The following is an 18,966-nucleotide window of genomic DNA, read 5'->3' on the forward strand; positions in this document are numbered from 1 at the left end:
CACATGTTCGCCTACCGCAACCTCAACCACCTGCCCCGGCTCATTACCCAACACTAAATCCAGTATAGCCCCCTCCCTAGTCGGGCTAGTTACATACTGCTCCAGGGACCCTTCCAACACACATTTTACAAATTCCTCCCCGTCCATACCCCCAGCTCTAGGCACCTTCCAATCCACTCCAGGAAGATTCAAGTCACCCACTACAACCACCCTATTCTTTCTGCACCTATTTAAAATGTCTCTACAAATGCCTTCCTCCACTGACCTCGGGCTGTTGGGTGGCCTATAGTATACCGCTAGCATCGTAATCGTTCCCTTTCTATTCCTCAATTCCACCCACAGTGACTCAATCCCTACCTCCTCCATATTGTCCTCCCTCTGCACAGCTGTGATGTGTTCCTTAACTAACAACGCCACCCCACCACCTCTCTTCAACCCTCCTCTGTCACACCTAAAACACTTATACCCAGGAATATTCAGCTGCCAGTCCTGTCCTTCCTTTAACCACGTCTCTGTCACTGCCACCACATCTAAATTCCTCACGAACATCAAGGCCCTAAGCTCATCCGTTTTACCCATTACACTCCTCGCATTAAAACAGATGCAATCCAACCCTCCAGGCCCACTCGGATCCTCATTTCCCCTGATAATTTTCCTTTCAGCCAAACCTACCCTGTCACCCAACTTGCTCCCGATCCCAGTGCCTAATGAGCTATCAGTCTCATCCCCACCCCCCCCCCCCATTAGTTTAAACCCTGCCTAGACACTCCAGCTAACCTCCCAGCTAAGACATTTGAATGTTCCTCATCCCTCCTGTACAAGTACCCTTCTCTCACAAATACTTCCCAGTGATCGACAAAAGTAAAGCCCTCTACCTTGCACCAATCCCTCAGCCATGCATTCAGCTGCATGATCTCATTATTCCTAGCCCTGCTGTTGCTAGGCAGCAGCCCAGAGAATGCCACCCTGGAGGCCCTGCTCTTCAGCCCCCAACTCCCTAAATTGCCTACGTACATCCCCCCTACTCTGCCTTCCTACGTCCTTTTCTCCTATGTGTAATATTACTCCAGCCTGGGTCCCCTCACCCTTCAAAATTCCCTCTATCCTCTCTGATACGTCCTGTACCCGTGCTCCAGGGAGGCAGACTACCATCCTTGAATCACGCTTTTGCCCACAGAACCACCTATCATTTCCTTTGACCCTCTCATCCCCCACCACTATCTCATTGCCAGCCCCCTTCCTTCCCTCTGAGTCATTCTGGCCCTCCTGTCTTTCCTTTTGTACCCCTGTTGATGCCTTTTGGGGGGCCACTGGGGTGGTCTTTGGACCAGGACTATTCTTCTGCTTCTTCTTCCTCCTCCTAACAGTTACCCACCCATCCTGTCCCCCAGGCCCTGGGACCTCCACTTGTCCATGGTTCATAGCCATTAACTCCTCATTCTCCCTAACCAGAAATGCATCCTCTAAACGCAGCTCTAGTTGCCTGACCCGGGCCCTCAGACGCTGCAGCTCTAAATACTTGACGCAGATGTGGGCCTTCGGGAGACGTGATGCCTCCAAGAACTCCCACATGTGGCACCTAACACAGCTAAAGCGCCTCCCCATAACCCCTGCCATGTCCTGACCATCCTTGGAATTATATGTACCGAAATGCAACACGGGAAAGATGGAACCAGCAACTCACCTTGCCTAAGCCCAGCGAGCCAAAGCCCTTATAGCTCTCACTCAGCTCCCACTCACTCCGCTGCCTGCTCCCGACGCTGCCCGCTGTCTATTACTGCCCTTCTTTTTATACCCCCGCTCTCCCTTCCCGACTAGCCCCTCGCCTGACTTCCGCTACAGAAATAAAAAGTACTCACAGAAACCTCGCGAGCCGGAAATGCAGTCAAAAGCTTTTAAAGTAAAATCAAACACTCACCACAGCCACCAGGTACACTGCTCCGGAGAACAATGTCATTCGGGGACATTTGGCAGCATATCAAGTAATAACAATATGGGAGAAGCAGGGAGCAACAGATGAGAAATGGAAACACTTTGACTGAAATCCCAGTTTCCATGCTTCCTTGGCCCTGTTAAATTTCATTGCTACCACTGCGATAGATAACACTTTGCTGCGGATCAGTAGTGCACTGCAAAAACAAGACCAGGGTACCTGTAATCATGTGTAAGGTTATATCCAGAGTCTGTAAACTCTGACTCAATGCCCTTGGTGAATCAATAAATATTACCAACAGAAGGAGTCCATTTGTACCATTGTGTCCATGTTACCTCTCCATAAGAGCAACTCAGTTAACCCCATTTCCCCACCTTTTCCCGAATACCTGATTTTTTTTTCAGATGCTTATCCAATTCCCTGTTGGAATTTATAATTGAATCTGCCTCCACCACACTCTCTGGCAGTACACTTCAGATCCTAATCAACCATTGTGTAAAAATACTTTTCCTCATGTCACCATTGATTTTATTACAATTCACCTTGAATCCTTTGGTTCTCACCTGTTCCATCTCTGAGAACAGTTTCCCTCAATCTACTGTCTAGATCGTCCATGATTTTGAACACTTCTATCAAATTTCCTCTCAATTTTCACTTGTCTAAGAATAACAACTCTATTTTTCCAATCTAGCCACAAAAACTGTAGTCTCTCATGCCTGGAAACATTCTCATAAGTATTTCCTGCACCCTTGTTTAAGCCTTCACCTCCTTCCTAAAGAGCAGTGCCCACAATTTGATATAGTACTCGTGCTGAGGCTGAAATACCTTTCTAAAATCAGGATTCATAAATATTTTTAAAAGATCCATGTTATTGAAAAGAAAATTGCATTGACATAGTACCATTCATGACTGGATATCTCAAAATCTTAACAGCCAATGAAATACTTCTGAAATGCAATCACTGTTGTAATGTTGGAAACTGCTGCACCGGATGTTCCATGTAACTGTCCACTTTATCTATTTAAGAAGGCATCGGTACAGTATCGTGTGACATCAACCTACTCATGCTTAAGTTGGGCATCTTCAATCTGTCTGCAATCATGGACAATGCTCCTGAATGCCATTAGTTATGTTGCACATTCCTTGCTGATTCTCAGTGATTAACCTTTTCATTGACAGCCTGGAGATAGGTTCTTATATTCATTCAGAATGTGTGCATCATTAGCAAGGGCCAGTATTTACATTTCATCATCAACGACCCTTGAAGAGATGATGGTGAGCTGCTTTTTTGAACCTCTGATCTTTCTCTTCAGTGAATGTGCTCTCACAGACCTGTTATGCAGGGAGTTTCAGGTTTTTGTTCCAGCAATGCTGAAGGGCCAATATATTTCCGAGTAAAAATGATGTGTAACTTGAAGGCGAACTTGGAGCTAATGGTATTGTCATACATTTGCCAGCCTTGTACCTCTAGGTGGGAGAGATCATGGGTTTCAAAGGCATTATCAAAGAAGCCTTGGTGAATCTTGTTGATGGTACATTCTGCTATTTCTGTGGTAGAGGGAATTAAAGTTTAAGTTGGTGGATGCAGTGTCAATCAAATTGTCTTGGACGCTGTTGATTCTTGAGCATGTTTGGAGCTGCACTCAGTCAAACAAATGGAGAGAATTCCATCATACCCCTGACTAATGCCTTATAGTTGGTGTGATGTGGGTATGCCGGCGTTGGACTGGCGTAAACACAGTAAAAAGTCTGACAACACCAGGTTTTAGTCCAACCTATTTATTTGATAATATACTCACAAGCTTTCGGGGTTAGTCCCTTCGTCAGGGACTAACCCCGAAAGCTTGTGAGTATATTATCAAATAAATAGGTTGGACTAAAACCTGGTGTTGTCAGACTTTTTACTGTTTTATAGTTGGTGGACAGGGTTGGGGAATGTGAAGTTGCATCATACTCGGCAGAATGCCCAGTCATTGACCTGCTCTTGTGGCCACAGTGTTTATGTGGCTGGTGTGGTTGAACTTTTGGTCAATGGTAACCCTCTGATGTTGATGGTGGAGACTTTTCAATGGTAAAGCTTTTGAATGTTAATGGGAGATACGCTGTCTCTATTAAAAGCCAAATTGCCTGCTACTTGCATGACTATAATCTGCCATTTATCGGCTCAAGCCTAATGGTCAAACAGATCTTGCTGCATGCTTCATTATCTGAAGATTTGTGAAAGCAACTGAACACAATAAAATCATTGACAAACATCCTGACATCTAAACATACATTGTTGACAATGTCATTGATAAAATATTTGAAGGTATGACTCCAGCAAATGGAGAGCTGTCCCCATGATTCCTGTGGTAATATAAGCAAGGCCTAGTTTTAAGGCTGATAAAATTGGATATCCTAAATTAAAGAATTGGGCATATTACAAGCAAACACAGTCAAACCTCAGGCAGGCCATTTGCACAAATACACAAACATGTCTGGGCCTGACCCATCAATCACCCATCAAAGAACATTGCACTCTATTGATACTCAGCAGGAGATCATTGCACCCCATTGAAATGCACCAACCTATTGTTAGAAGCCCAGATCGGGCCAGACTTTCTGCCACCGAGAGTTCCTGCAGTTACCTTATCTGATAACAGGTTACATGTAAGCAACTGCATGGAGATGGACACCGGGGGGTGGACCCTGGTGTCCTGTCAGGCAGACATTAAGAAACCCACTGGGTATTGGAACCCCCTCCTGGGACTTCATTGGCCAGAAGCCAGAGAAGTTTCTGAAAAGACAAGCAGGTAGGGGGATAAAGGGACACATTCCAGACACACCAGGAGCGAAGACTCGATGAAGGAGGTGACGTTGACCACCCGGAAGACTGACTAGTGAAGGAAGGAAGGAAGAAGCTGCCATCGAGATTCACCTTCGTGACGACAGGCCAGAGGGAATCGAGCCTGCAGTTTAACCAAACCATCTTTGTAGGTAGTACACTTGAATCTGGGTTATCCTCCTGTTTTGTGTGGGTAACTTAAGGGCTAATAGTGTTATTATTAATAAACTTGTTGAACCTTTACTTGTGTTTGTCCTTTGTCCATCTTGCAAATAAGGACACCAGGGTAAAACATTAGAGTAAGCAAACTGGTTGAAAATATTTGAGAGTTAACACGTACAACATTCCTATTGACCTCGATTTTACCAATGCTCCTAAGTAATCACTCTCAACTTACTTCTGGAATTCAGCTCTTTTATCCAAGTTTACTGAGGTATGCAATCATATGGTTTGAGCAAAACCCAAACCCAGCGTAGTGAGCAGATGATTAATAGAACAGTCAACAACACCTTCCATCATTTTTCTGATGATTGACAGGTTAATGGGCAGTAATTAGCAGGAGTTGACTTGTCCTTTTTTTGTGAACTACAGAATCCCACAGAATCTACAGAATCTCTACAGTGCAGAAACGGGCCATTCAGTCCATCAAATCTGCACTGATTCTCCGAAGAGCATCGTACCAAAAGAGGTCTCACCCTGGCCCTCCCCTCTGTCCTATTCCCATAACCCCATGTATTTATTATGGCTAATCACTTACCCATCTTTGGGCAGCAAGGTGCAATTTAGCACAGCCAATCCACCTAATCTGCACATCTTTGGACATTGGGAGAAAACCTGAGCACCTGGAAGAAACCCATGCAGACATGGGACAAACATGCAAACTCCACATAGTCACCCAAGGACAGATTTGAACCCAGATCCCTGATGGTATGAAGCAGCAGCACTAACTGCTGCACCATCATACCATCCCAGGCCAGGACATAACTGTGAAATGTTCCACTTTGTTGGGTAGATGCCAGTGGAACAGCTTGGCTAGAGCTCGTAGCCTTTGTTGTTGGCCATTTCTTGATGTCGTATGGAGTAAATTTGGGTGACTGAAGACAGGCTTCTGAGATGGTGAAGACACTAAGAGCAGGCTAAGTTAGATAAAGTACTTATCACTTTGACTGAACATGGTTGTGAACACTTTTGACTTTGTGGTTTTTACCAGTTGGATTCAATGCTCATGAAGAATGTAGACATTCCTGGAACCACCTTTGTTAGAATACCTGCCGCAATTCATAACTGGGTGTCAAGATTGCAGGGCTTTGATCTGATCTATTATTTTCTGGAAAGCTTAGCTCTGTCTAGATGATGTCGCATCCACTGTTCAGCGTGCATGTTGCCCTGTGTTGTAGATTGACCATGTTGGTACTTAATTTTTTAGATACACCTAATGCTGCTTCTACCATGCTTTTCTTGTTTGTTTGCTCTACACTTCTTGCTGAACCAGAGTTGATCTCTTGTCTTGCAGGTAATGTTGGAGACAGTGATATGCCAAGCCTTGAGATAACAGACTGTGATGGAAGGCAATTTAGCTGCTGCTAAAAGGCTTTATTTATAAATAAAATTATGCCTTTTGGAAAGAAGTGTGCCAGCCACCTTTCAAAGGTTAACATATCAAGTTATTAATGGACTAATGAATAGCATTTTCTGTATGGACGATTTATTGAACAACAGCAATACCTGGGAAGACCATTTTGAAGTATGTCAATACATCATTGAGGGAAATGCTAACTTATTGATAATTTTGGTGGAAAGTGAATTAGCCAAGGCTAAGGTCACTTATTTGGGACTTGTCATGGGGCAAATTTGACTGTTTCCCTGAACAATGAAAGTTCAATCAATGATGAAGGCAAAATATTGTGGATGCTGGAATCTGAAACTAGATTGGAAAATGCCAGAAAATCTCAGCAGATCTGACACCATCTGTGGAGAGAGAATAGCACCAACATTTCGAGCCTGGATGACCCTTTGTCAGAGATAAGAGCAAAGAAAATCAGACGATACTTATACTATGAAGGTGGGGTGTGGGCTGTAATTGGACATAAGAAATGTAAATGATGATGAAGAACGCTGAGAAAGGTGCTAAAAGTGTTCATTGAGTGATCAGATTGTGCGAATGGCAGAACAGAGACACAGATTGTTAAGGGACTACCTGAGGAATGTGGCAGTTGCCCTGAAGAGGTGCCTAAAATCAGATTAAAATATTGTGGTTCCTCTGAATGTATGGACTTTACAGGAGGTTTGATCAGAATTTCAGCACAATTTTCACTCCATTAACAAATATTTTGAAGAAAATCAAATATCACTGGACAGAGTTTTATCAGACTGCCTTCACGAGACCGAAGGCCATCTTAATAAATAAGCATATGTTGACTATTCCAAATTTCAACAAACCATTCAAGGTAGCAATTGATACCAGTGACGTGGGTGTGGGAGCCACATTAATATACAGTGATGCTATTTTCGAGCATCCAGTCAGTTATTTAAAAAAAGGCTTAATCCTTGCAAACAAAAGTACTCTACAGTTAAAAAGAAAGCATTAAGTCTTGTTTTGACTCTTCAACAGTTTGAAATACACATTTCTAGAAATACCACAGATTTTGAGATCTACATGGACTACTGTCGGAGACATTTTTGACCATGAATCTCCTTCTGTTCTGTCGGAGTCTGATGCCGCAATCATTTACTTTAAAAGTTTTCATGTTGCAGGACAAAAAAAAACCAACATAATTGAAGATGTTTTAACATAACATAAGAAATAGGAGCAGGAGTAGGCCATCTAGCCCTTCGAGCCTGCCCCGCCATTCAATAAGATCATGGCTGATCTGTCGTGGCTCAGTTCCACATTCCCGCCCTCTCCCCATAACCCTTAATCCCCTCGCTTATCAAAAACCCATCAAACCGCGTCTTAAAAATATTTAGCGAGGCAGCCTCCACCACCTCAACGGGCAGAGAATTCCAGAGATTCACCACCCTTTGAGTGAAGAAGTTCCTCCTCAACTCTGTTCTAAACCGCCCCCCCTTTATCTGGAGGCTGTGCCCCCTAGTCCTACTGTCCTTTCTGAGCGGGAAGAGTCTCTCCACCTCTATCCTATCCATCCCATTCATCATCTTATATGTCTCAATGAGATCTCCCCTCATTCTTCTAAACTCTAATGAGTACAAGCCTAGTTTATTCAGCCTCTCCTCATAGCTCAAGCCCCTCAACTCCAGTATCAGCCTAGTAAACCTCCTCTGCACGCCCTCCAAGGCCAAAATATCCTTGCGTAAGTATCCTGAGCTGACTATTTATTTAAATATCTCATAATTGTATAAGGCTGATTTAAAAATCATATTTATATGTCAAATATTTTGAACATAATCTCTCCATCTGTTTAAATGCTATCATCTTTGAGCACAGATCTTGGAATCAAAAGATATTAGACATTTGAAATTTGATTGAACCATGTGAAGTGGATTACTGTATATTGCACGTTGTGAAATATTTATAGTAAAGTGTGTAATATTTTAAAGGATTGTGAAATCCTACTTCATTAAAGATTTTCTCTTTTAAGAGGTGATGTAATGTGAGGTGATGGATTTGGAAGGTCTAATACCGATAGGAAATATACTGTAAATAGCAGAACCCTTAAGAGTATTGATAGGGAAAGGGATCTGAGTGTACAGGTACACAAGTCACTGAAAGTGGCAATGCAAGTGGAGAAGGTAGTCAAGAAGGCATATGGCATGCTTTTCTTCATCGGCCAGGGCATTGAGTTTAAAAATTGGCAAGCCATGTTGCAAGTTTACTGAACCTTAGTTAGGCTGCACTTGGAATATAGTGTTCAATTGTGGTCGCCACACTACCAGAAGGATGTGGTGGCTTTAGAGAGGGTACAGAAAAGATTTATCAGGATGTTGCCAGTATGGAGGGCATTAGCTATGAGGAAAGGTTGGAGAAACTTGGTTTGTTCTCACTAGAAGGACAGAGGTTGAGAGGCGACCTGATAGAAGTCTACAAGATTATGAGAGGATTGGACGGAGTGGACAGTCAGAAGCTTTTTCTCAAGGTGGAAGAGTCAATTACAAGGGGGCACAGCTTTAAGGTGTGAGGGGCAAGGTTTAAAGGAGATGTATGAGGCAGATATTTTACACAGAGGGTGGTGGGTGCCTGGAACTCGTTGCCAGAGGAGGTAGTGGAAGTAGTGACTTTTAAGGGGCGTCTTGACAAATACATGAATAGGGTGGGAATAGTGAGATATGGTCCCCGGAAGGGTCGGGCATTTTAGGGAAGTTGGAGCAGCACGGTCGGCGCAGGGTTGGAGGGCCGAAGGGCCTGTTCCAGTACCGTAATTTCCTTTGTTCTTTGCTCTTTGTATAATGGCCCATCTGCTTTTCAGGAAAAACTAGTATTTTATGTTGAGTTGATGGTCATTTTAAAGAACTAGATTTCTCTGGGAGATGATTTCTGATGAAAATTAGCTTGCTTCCAGTAATAATCACGCAACGAAGTCATCTGGGTGATAAACAATAAAATAGCAAAGGATCAACAAGAAGTTAATTATAAGAATGTATAAGTTCCTGGGTGTGGTTCTCTGCTTTTAGGGTTTAGTATTACTTTAGAACAAGCTTGCAGCAGGGAACATCTCTTTGCGGCAGAATTCAGATGAAATTCTGAGTGCTGGCTAAAATAGTTTAAAAGTATTGTTAACTGAGTGACTCCACTAAAAGTTAGTTGAACTTTTAGGATAGCTGAACTGACAAGACATAGAGGGCTTTAGATACAAGACTGCAGAGTTAAAGAACAATTGAGCCTGCAGAGTTCCAACCTGAGGCAACAATGTTTACGACACTAGTGACACCTGTGTTGAACTAGAAGTCCACAAACATGGAATGGTTGGTAGATATTTGAAGGGACAACCTGACCAGAGGTGAACAGAAGGTCCCAGAAATCGTAACCCGTACAGAAATCTGTTGTTCTTATCTGGTCTGACCTACATGTGACTCCAGACCCACAGGCAATGTGGTTGACTCTTAAATGTCCTCAGGGATGGGGAATAACTACTGGCCCAGCCAGTGACATCCATACCCAATGAATTATAAAAAGTCTACTCAGACTACTCTTCCTGGCATTCTGTATCTTTCTGTGGCAAAAGGCATAAACACATTTGTTATATATCTAATATATCCCGAGAATTCAAGAATCATTGACATTTATGGCACAGAAAGAGACACTCAACTCTTCAAGAATAGAAGAAATAGGAACAGGAGTCAAACACATGGGCTGTCTATTTGGCCCACTCTACATTCAATATAATCATGGGTTTTAATTCCACTTTCCTGCCTGCTCCCTTTCTCCACTTATTCCTTGAGAGATCAAAAAACCTGTCTAATCCCACACCCCACATGATCGTATCTATGACATTTACATAAATGACAAATAATAGGGGATACAGCACAAGATCCCTGTGGTACACCACTGGACACTGGCTTCCAGTCATTACAGCAGCCTTCTGTCAACACCCTCTGCCTCCTACCACTAAGCCAATTTTGAATCCACCTCCTCAAGTTCCTTTGACTCCCATGTGCATTTGCCTCCAATGCGGACTTGTCAAAGGCTTTGTTGAAATCCATAGCAACTACATCGACTGCACTACCCTCATCTGCACACCTGGTCACCTCCTCATAAAATTCAATCAAATTTGTTAGGCATGACCTTCCTCTGATAAAACCATGTTGTCTATCCCTGATCAACTCTTGTCTCCCAAAGTGAAGATAGATTCTGTCTTTGGAATTTTTTCCAATAGTTTTCCTTCCATTGACATGAGTTTTGCTGGTCTGTAGTTCACTGGCTTATCTCTACAGCCATTCTTAAACAGTGGAACTACATCAGCTGTTCTCCAGTCCTCTGGCACATCCCTTGTGGCCAGAAAGGATTTAAACATTTGGGTCAGAGTCCCTGAAGCCCGGAACACAGTTCTTCCAGAATTGTGGAAATTTATCCACTTTTAAGTCTGCTAACACATCCAATACCTTGTCACTCCCTATGTGAATTTGCTCAAGAGCCTCAGTCTCTTTCCAGAATTCCATACCTTCATTCTCTTGGATGAAGATGGATGTAAAGTATTCAGTAAACACTCTACCAATGTCCTTTGACTCCACTCATAGGTTTCTCCCTTCACCCTTGAGGGTCCTATTCTTTCATAAAATCATAGAATACCGACAGTGCAGAAGGATGCCCCTCAATCCATCAAGCCTGCACCGACAACAGTTCCACCCAGGCCTTATCCCCCTAACCACACATATTTACCCTCCTAATTCCCCTGACACTAAAGGCCCAATTTTACCATTGTGTCATGTCCGTTTTCAGGTGCGAAAGCTTGATAAAGTTGGGTGTGAGGCGATTAGCATGATCCATGCCCGCATCCGTGCAGATGCCCACTTTACCAAGGCCCGAAAATGGCCGTGATCCGAACCACACCCAAAATGGGTGCAACGATGATTTAAATGCACTTGCATGTGTTTAAATTGAATTAATGGCTGTCCGCCCAACTTTACCAGCATTTCCCCCTTTACCAGCACATTCACGCATCCAGATTTGGCATGAAAAGACATGCTCGGCAAAGGTCTGTTTCGGGCATGCTGAAGAGGTAAGTTCAGAGCTTCCAATGGCTCTCTGACTCAGATTGGTGGTGGTGTGGGAGAAGAAGGTGGGCAAGGTCATTCTCTGGTGAGGGGGGTGTTGGAGGAGGTAGGTCAGACCTACCTCTGTTTGGGGATGTGGGGGAGGCCCGACAATTCTTTGGTGGGGAGGAGGGAGGCCAGATCATTCTCTTGTGGGTGGGGAGGGAGGTGGGTCAGATGTATCTCTGATTAGGGGTTGTGTGGGGCAGGGGGGGTGGTGGAAGAGGGAGGGAGGCCTCATCATTCTCTGGTGGACAAGGAGAGAGGCCCGATCGTTCTCTGGTTGGGGTGGTAGGCAGGCCAGATGGGTCTCTGGTGGGAGGGGGACTGCTGCCACTCTATGGACGTTCAGTGGGGGGAGGAGGGGACAGGGGGTCAAGATTGGTCTGGATAGCAGGGAGTGGGTGGATAAGGGGACAGTTATGTTGTGAGGGTGGGGCGATGTCTGTGGGGGGTCATAGTTCCTGCTTTTCGCTCCCAGGCCGCTTTGTCTGCTTTTTGCAGCCTGGCAACAATGTGAGGGGGGTGCATTTTTCAAATTTTTTTTTCACTGCGCATGCACTGTTCAAAGTTCCGATTGGAGCTGCAGCATTTCGGGTGCAATAAGCGCCACCCACAGCGCAATTCAGACCTGCGATTTTTTTCCCAGGCGAAGCACGTATAGGGGCGCCTGAGAACAGGTTTTCAAGTCAGATCTGAATTGCGCCCAGATTCAGCACTTAGAATCAAAATGGTAAAATCGGGCCCTAAGTGTTGATCCACCAGAAGGAATTCTTCAGTTGTAGGCAATAAAACAAAGAAGTCTTATTCCAACTTATAAATCAAAGAAAAAAGTTTAATAAAGAAACTTAATTCAACACTTGAGACTTCACCCTGGGCCATTCCAAGCTCTCCCTAGTTCCCAATAGATTCTTATTTTTACTGAGTCAGCTGACCACCACATCGTTTTTTTTCATTGGTTACATAGTTTACTGGGTCAGCTGACCTTTACAACTTGTTACCATTGGTCAAACTACAACAGGTCTACTGGTATCATTCATAACATACTAAAAACTAAGGGGCAATTTAGCATCGCCAATCAACCTAATCTGCACATATTTGGAGTGGTTATCCTCTTCCCATTGATATACTGATAGAATATCTTGGGATTTTCTCTACAATCCCTCATCCCAAGCGCCAATTTAATGAATCTTCAGTGTACTGCCTCCAATGTAAGTATACCCTTTCTTAAGTATGGAGAGCAAAACTGTACACAGTACACGTGTTGCAATCTCACCAAAACTATCCACAATTGTATTAGCACTTCTTTATTGCTGCACTTCAATCCCTTGCAATAAGGCTAACATGCAATTTTTTTCCCAATTGCTTGATATACTTGCATGCTAATTTTGCTTGTTCCTCGTATGAGCACATCCAAATCTCCTTGAACAAGGAATATTTACAAATTGGGAATATTTACAAATTCCTCATCTTTTAAAAAATATTCTGTTTTTCTATACTAACGACTAAAGTGGATAACTTCACACTTCCCTATATTATCCTCCATCTACCATCTTGACATCTATTTCTCTGCAGCCTTTCCCAGCCCTCCCTGTAGCACACCTTTCCACCTAGTTTTGAATCATTAACAAAGTAGATAAATTATTCTCTTTGTCTTCATCTAAGTCATTAATATAGATTTTAAAGATCTAAGGCCCCAGCAACGATCCTTGCAGCATTCCAGTATTTATTTTCCGCCAACCTGAAAATGCTCCATTCATCTCCACTATCTGCTTCCTGTCTGTTAACCAATCTGCTGTCCATGTTAATTTATTATCCCCAATTAAATGAGCCCTTATCTCACCTATCAATTCTTTGTGTGTCACCTTATTAAAAGCCTTTTGGGAATATTGTGCCATGTGCCAATGCTGGCTAGAAAAAGAGCTACTCAACCAAGTGACACTTTACAGCTCTTGGTCCAGAGCTCTCAAGGTTATGCCAATTCAAGGGCATATCCAAGAACTTTTTAAATGCAGTGAGGATTCCTGTCTTTACCATATTTTCAAGTCGTGTATTAAGGACGCCTGGATGAAAACATTGCTCTTCAATTCTACTCAAATCCTTCCGTCAATTAGTTTAAGTCTATAGCCATCATTTATTGACCTGTCCACTAATGAAAATGGGTCATTCCAATCCACCTCATCTAAACACCTCATAATTTTATATGACTGAATCAATCTCCCCTCGATCCCCTCTGTTCAAAAGGAAGCAACCAATATGTGCAATCTTTCCTCATAGCTACAATTGTCCAATAGTGCAGCATCATTGTAAATCATCTATGTGCACTTTCTAACATTATTACATTTTTTACATAATGTAGTGACTAGAACAGTATGCAATAGTCTGTTGTCTAACTGGTGCTTTGTGCATATCAGTATAATCTTGCTGTTCTTGTATTCTACGTGTTGGCTAACAAAATAAAGTATCATGCATGTCTTCTTATCCACCTTATCTACGTATCTCTTCACCTCTATACTTCTCAATATCCCAGCTTTTATTGTATATTCCATTGTATTATTTATTTCCCCTCCCCACACCACCACCCCCCCACTCCATCCCAACCCACCCTGACTCTCACCCGCAAATGCCCCTTTGCTTGTCTGGATTGAATTCCAATTGTCACTTTTCTGGTCACCTGAGCAGTCCACCGATGTTTTCTCCCATTTCCTGCCTTTGTTGTTGAAACTCAAGTATGTGCCTTGATTATGTCAAGGACTTATTTCCCAAATAGCTTCCTCATTTGCTTGCCTTCTTCCACACTTCAATCAGTCCAGGACTTTGTTACCTGAATTCATTGCGCACCACGTTCTGTACAGATTGAGTACCCTTTATCAATAAATCTGAAAATCAGCACATCCAAAAACTGAATGTTTTTGAACCTCCTCAACCTTTAGTGCAGGAGGTCACTGATCTAAGCTGATAGAACCCCAGCCAAACCAAACCTCGCTGAACACATCCGACCTTCAGTGCAGGAAACCCTGGCCCAAGTCGGCATGACCCCAAAACAAACCTCGCAACTGCAGCCGGTCTTTAGTGCAGGAAGTCCCTTTCTTGAGCCATCAGTGCAGAGGAAAGATAGAAATTTAATACATTTTGAACAAGTGAAAGTGGGGAAGGAGCAGGCAGAATGAAATGGAAGCTCTGTGGTAGGATGGAGGGCAGGAGAGGTTAAATGACAAAAGATTTTTTGCAGTGAATAAAGAAACAAAATATGTATCTAGATGAGGTACAAATGGTTGGATAGAGGCTGGCTGAACATGAAGTGAAGGAATAAAGCAAAAAATGAGATAAACTGAATCACAAAGGCAAAGAGGGGAGGCAATGTGGAAGGAGGGTTGTGCAAGGGGGAGGGGGGAGAAGAGCAAGAACTCACATTGACGGGCAAAGGGTCGAGGAGATGGGTGAAAAAGCTAAACAATGGATCAAGAGTAAGGGGTGGGAAGCTGGACCCTGATGAGGCTGCATGAAAAGTTCACAAACAATAGGGTCAAACGGACTGTTTATTGGAAGGAGATGGATGAAGATTCCAGATGCGATGGGTAGAGGTTCGAGTGGAGCATGGGTACCTCGCAGGTGATAGGATTGGGGGAGAGTGATTGAATTGAGCAACAGACTTCTTCTAGAGGCTGGTAACTCTTTCCTTCTGAATTGCTAACATCCTGCATGTTCTAATGAAGGCAGAAGGCTGGAGAAAGTGATATGAGTGTGCTAAGCTGGTGTTTAAATATGGCACTGGGAATTTTAAACACACCAGCTTAAGCTGGACAAGTGAATCTGCTGGCAGCCTATAAGGTGCATCAGAGGAGCATTCATCTGTGCAAAATTCATAAGGGTCTAAGCCCATGTTTCTGGCATGGGATCCTGCCATTCTGGTCAGTGAGAATGGTGCCATTAGTGGCACCCATTACTGCACTTAGGGCTGTTCGCACCATGCTCTCACTGCAGCGAGGCTGAAGTATTTGGTGTCCATCCAAATCTCCGTTCACTGCAGCGCGATGGGAAAATCCCACCAGCATGAACAGCCGTAATATTCCAGCCTTTGTCTCAAAAGAGGACAATTCTGTTCATTAACTCTGCTTGCTTCTACAGATGCCACCTGACCTGCTGAATATTTCCAGCCTTTTGTTTTTAATGACTTTGAAGCCCATGATTTTGTTTAAAAGTGCTTTTGTGGCCTACTTCAGCCATGTCCTCCAATAATACATCAGAGCTCATAGCCTCATGCTTTTGAATTTCGCTTTCTTGTTCACTTCGCTCCATCATAAGTTGTCAATCGTTCAGTCAACATTCACCCAACCGTTGGATCCTCCATCCATAGATCATTCTGTGCTGCCTCTTCTCTCAGTTTTTTGGACCATTCCTTTAGTCCTCACATCTTCAATCTCATCCCCTTTGGTGTTCTCATTCTCCTCATTATTTAGCACCTTGAGACAGTCTGTTGCGTGAGTGACAGTCTACAAATGTAAGTTATTGTTCTGCAATTACTGGTTGTGCAAAACATTAAGGATGTCATTCCTCGATCTCTTTCTGCTCGAGCCTCTGAGCAGCTTTTATTTGCTTAAGTTGTCTTTCATTCTTTCATCTGATGTTTAAGACTTTGCACTTACCTATGTTGAATTTCATCTGTTACAGATTTAGGTGAAAATATTGTGCTTCAGTAGTTCCACAGATGCCAGTTGGATTTGACAACCTTTGCCAAACAATCCTGATCGGAGGTCAAATTAGTAACCCAAAATGTGTAAAAATGTTACTAGGTAAAATATTTGTTACCACATGATAAATGTCAATTCACAACAGTAATTTATGCTACACTACCATTAACTAGACTATGTATTGTACTGTAATTTGCAGATTACAAATATACTGCAGAATATTTCCCGAGATGCTGTCATAAATGGTAGCATTTAGCATCAGTTTGAATGTTGAGAATGTATTTTTCTAGATTAGCCCATCCAATATTAATTTGGTTGAACTCAAACTTCTGGTTCAAAAGTAATTCAGTGTGAAGGGCCAATTTTATGTAAGAAAAGAGGACTGCTCATACAGGATGTGCCCAGAACATTTCTGTAACAACACTCTGTATTTACATAGCATCGTTACATAATAAAATGTCCCTGGTGGCTTCACAGGATTATAAAGTAAAACTTGTGTCTGACCTACATAAGATGATATTAGGACAGAAGGCCAAGAGCTTGTTCAAAAAATTAAGTTCTAAAAGGATTCTGCAAGGAGGAACAAGGTGTGGAGGGAGGGAAATTTGAAAAAGGGAGTTGCAGAGTATAGGTCCTGGACATCTGCAGGCATGGCCACTGACGATGGTGCAGCTAAAATTGGGAATGATCAAGAGGCCAAAATTGGAGGAACGCAGCTATTTGAGGGTTGTGGGGCTGCAGGAAATACAGTGATAGGGAGGGATGAGGCTATGGAAATTTAATATCCACATGCGTATATCAATGTTTGGTGCTAATTGGTTCTGAAGAGGATGTTTGACTATGGGAATATTGCTTAAATTTGAATGATAGAGATAAATAAGAACATAAGAACATAAGAAATAGGAGCAGGAGTAGGCCATCTAGCCCTTCGAGCCTGCCCCGCCATTCAATAAAATCATGGCTGATCTGTCATGGCTCAGTTCCACATTCCCGCCCTCTCCCCATAACCCTTAATCCCCTCTCTTATCAAAAACCCATCAACCCACATCAAATAGCTGTTAAGAATTACACTTTGTCATGTTTAAGTATTTTAATTGGTAAATTATATTCTAACTGTGTTGTTAAATAAAATTTGTATTAATAAAAATGGCCTAGTAGATCAATAGAATCACCTTATGCTCACACTAATGCCAAAATCAAATTTGGGTATGAATACCAACGTGGCAGATGGTAGAATTTGAATTCAATAACAAATATCTGGAATTAAAGAATCTAGGAAGACCATGAAACCATAGCCACTGTTGGAAAAGCCATCTAATACACTAATGTCCTTTAGGCAAGGAAATCTGCCATCATTACCCAGTCTGGCCTACATGCGACTCTAGAGCCACAACAACGTGGATGACTTTCAACTGCCCTCTGAAAAAAGACATCGGGGATGGACAATAAATGCCAGCAACACCCATATCCCATAAATGAATAAGAATAAATAAATTAAGTTGGGGTGTAGGCTAACTTCATAACATATCTTAAAGTTTCTTATCTTGTCCCTAACACAGGAGAGGGGTCAGGCAAAGTTACAGTGGTGGAAAAAAAAAGTTACAGTGGTTGTTCTTGGGAACCATGTCCTTCCCCAAAGTTGAATTGGAGAAAATTTCTGTTCACCTACAGCATGTCAAAAAAACAGCTTTATAATGGGAGACTATGGATGAGTCTAGAGAGGTGGGAGTGAGAAGGAACAGGTGTCAACTTACACAAATAAATTGCTGCTCTGTTTTCATGTTAATGAGAAATAGGAAAGAGAGAGCCAAGGATAGACTCCTAGGAGTCACCAGAAGTAATGTTGCAGGAGTGAGAAGAGAAACCATTGCAAATGGTTCTGTAACTATGATTGAATGTATAGGAATGGAGCCAGGTGTGTTTAGTTCCACCCAACTGCATGACTGGGAGAGAGACTGAAGAAGGCTGATGTCGGCAACGGGGTCAGGATGAATAGTTCGGCCTTGGCACAGAAAGATACAGGATGCCTTTTGTGAATTTGATAAGGGCCATCTCAGAACTGGGTAGGAGCAGAAACTTGATGAGAGTGATTCAAAAATGGAGCTCTTTGGAAAGATGGCATTGATTTGGATTGGCAAACACATTCAAAGACTTGACTGAAAAAGAAAAATAATACAAATACAGGATGCAGCAGCAGATCCTTTTGGGGGGGGGGGGGGGGGCGGAATAGTGAATATTTCTTCCTATAGTTGTAAAGGAATTTTTCAACATTAATGTCCATCTCTTGAATATTCATCATTACATTTGATGAACTTTGAAACCTTTCAACATTGAGAAAATACTTGGAATAATATTGAAAATTAGGATGGCTGACTAACAAATTTCAAACTAATTTAAATATGTTGATGAATTTAATTTATTATATGTACTTTTAATGAAACATTAACAAATACTTTAAACTGGTAAACCAAAATTATTATCAGTACTGATAAAAGCAAAATACTGTGGAATGCTGGAATCTGCAACAAAAACAGAAAATGCTGGAAAATCTTAGCAGGTTTGACAGCATCTGTGGAGAGAGAATAGAGCAAACCGGTGGGATTTTCCACTGGGTTTGCCCTGCTGGTGGTCACAGTAAGAAGTCTCACAACACCAGGTTAAAGTGAGGTTAAAGTTTGCTACCAAGTAAACCCGTTGGACTTTCAAAAAAAGTAGGTTGGACTTTAACCTGGTGTTGTCAGACTCCTTACTGTGTTTACTCCAGCTCAATGCCAGCATCTCCACATCACTGCTGGCGGTCAACAGACCTT

Source organism: Carcharhinus amblyrhynchos, chromosome 8, assembly GCF_965287045.1.
Source record: "Carcharhinus amblyrhynchos chromosome 8, sCarAmb.v2.hapA, whole genome shotgun sequence".
Lineage (NCBI taxonomy): Eukaryota > Metazoa > Chordata > Chondrichthyes > Carcharhiniformes > Carcharhinidae > Carcharhinus > Carcharhinus amblyrhynchos.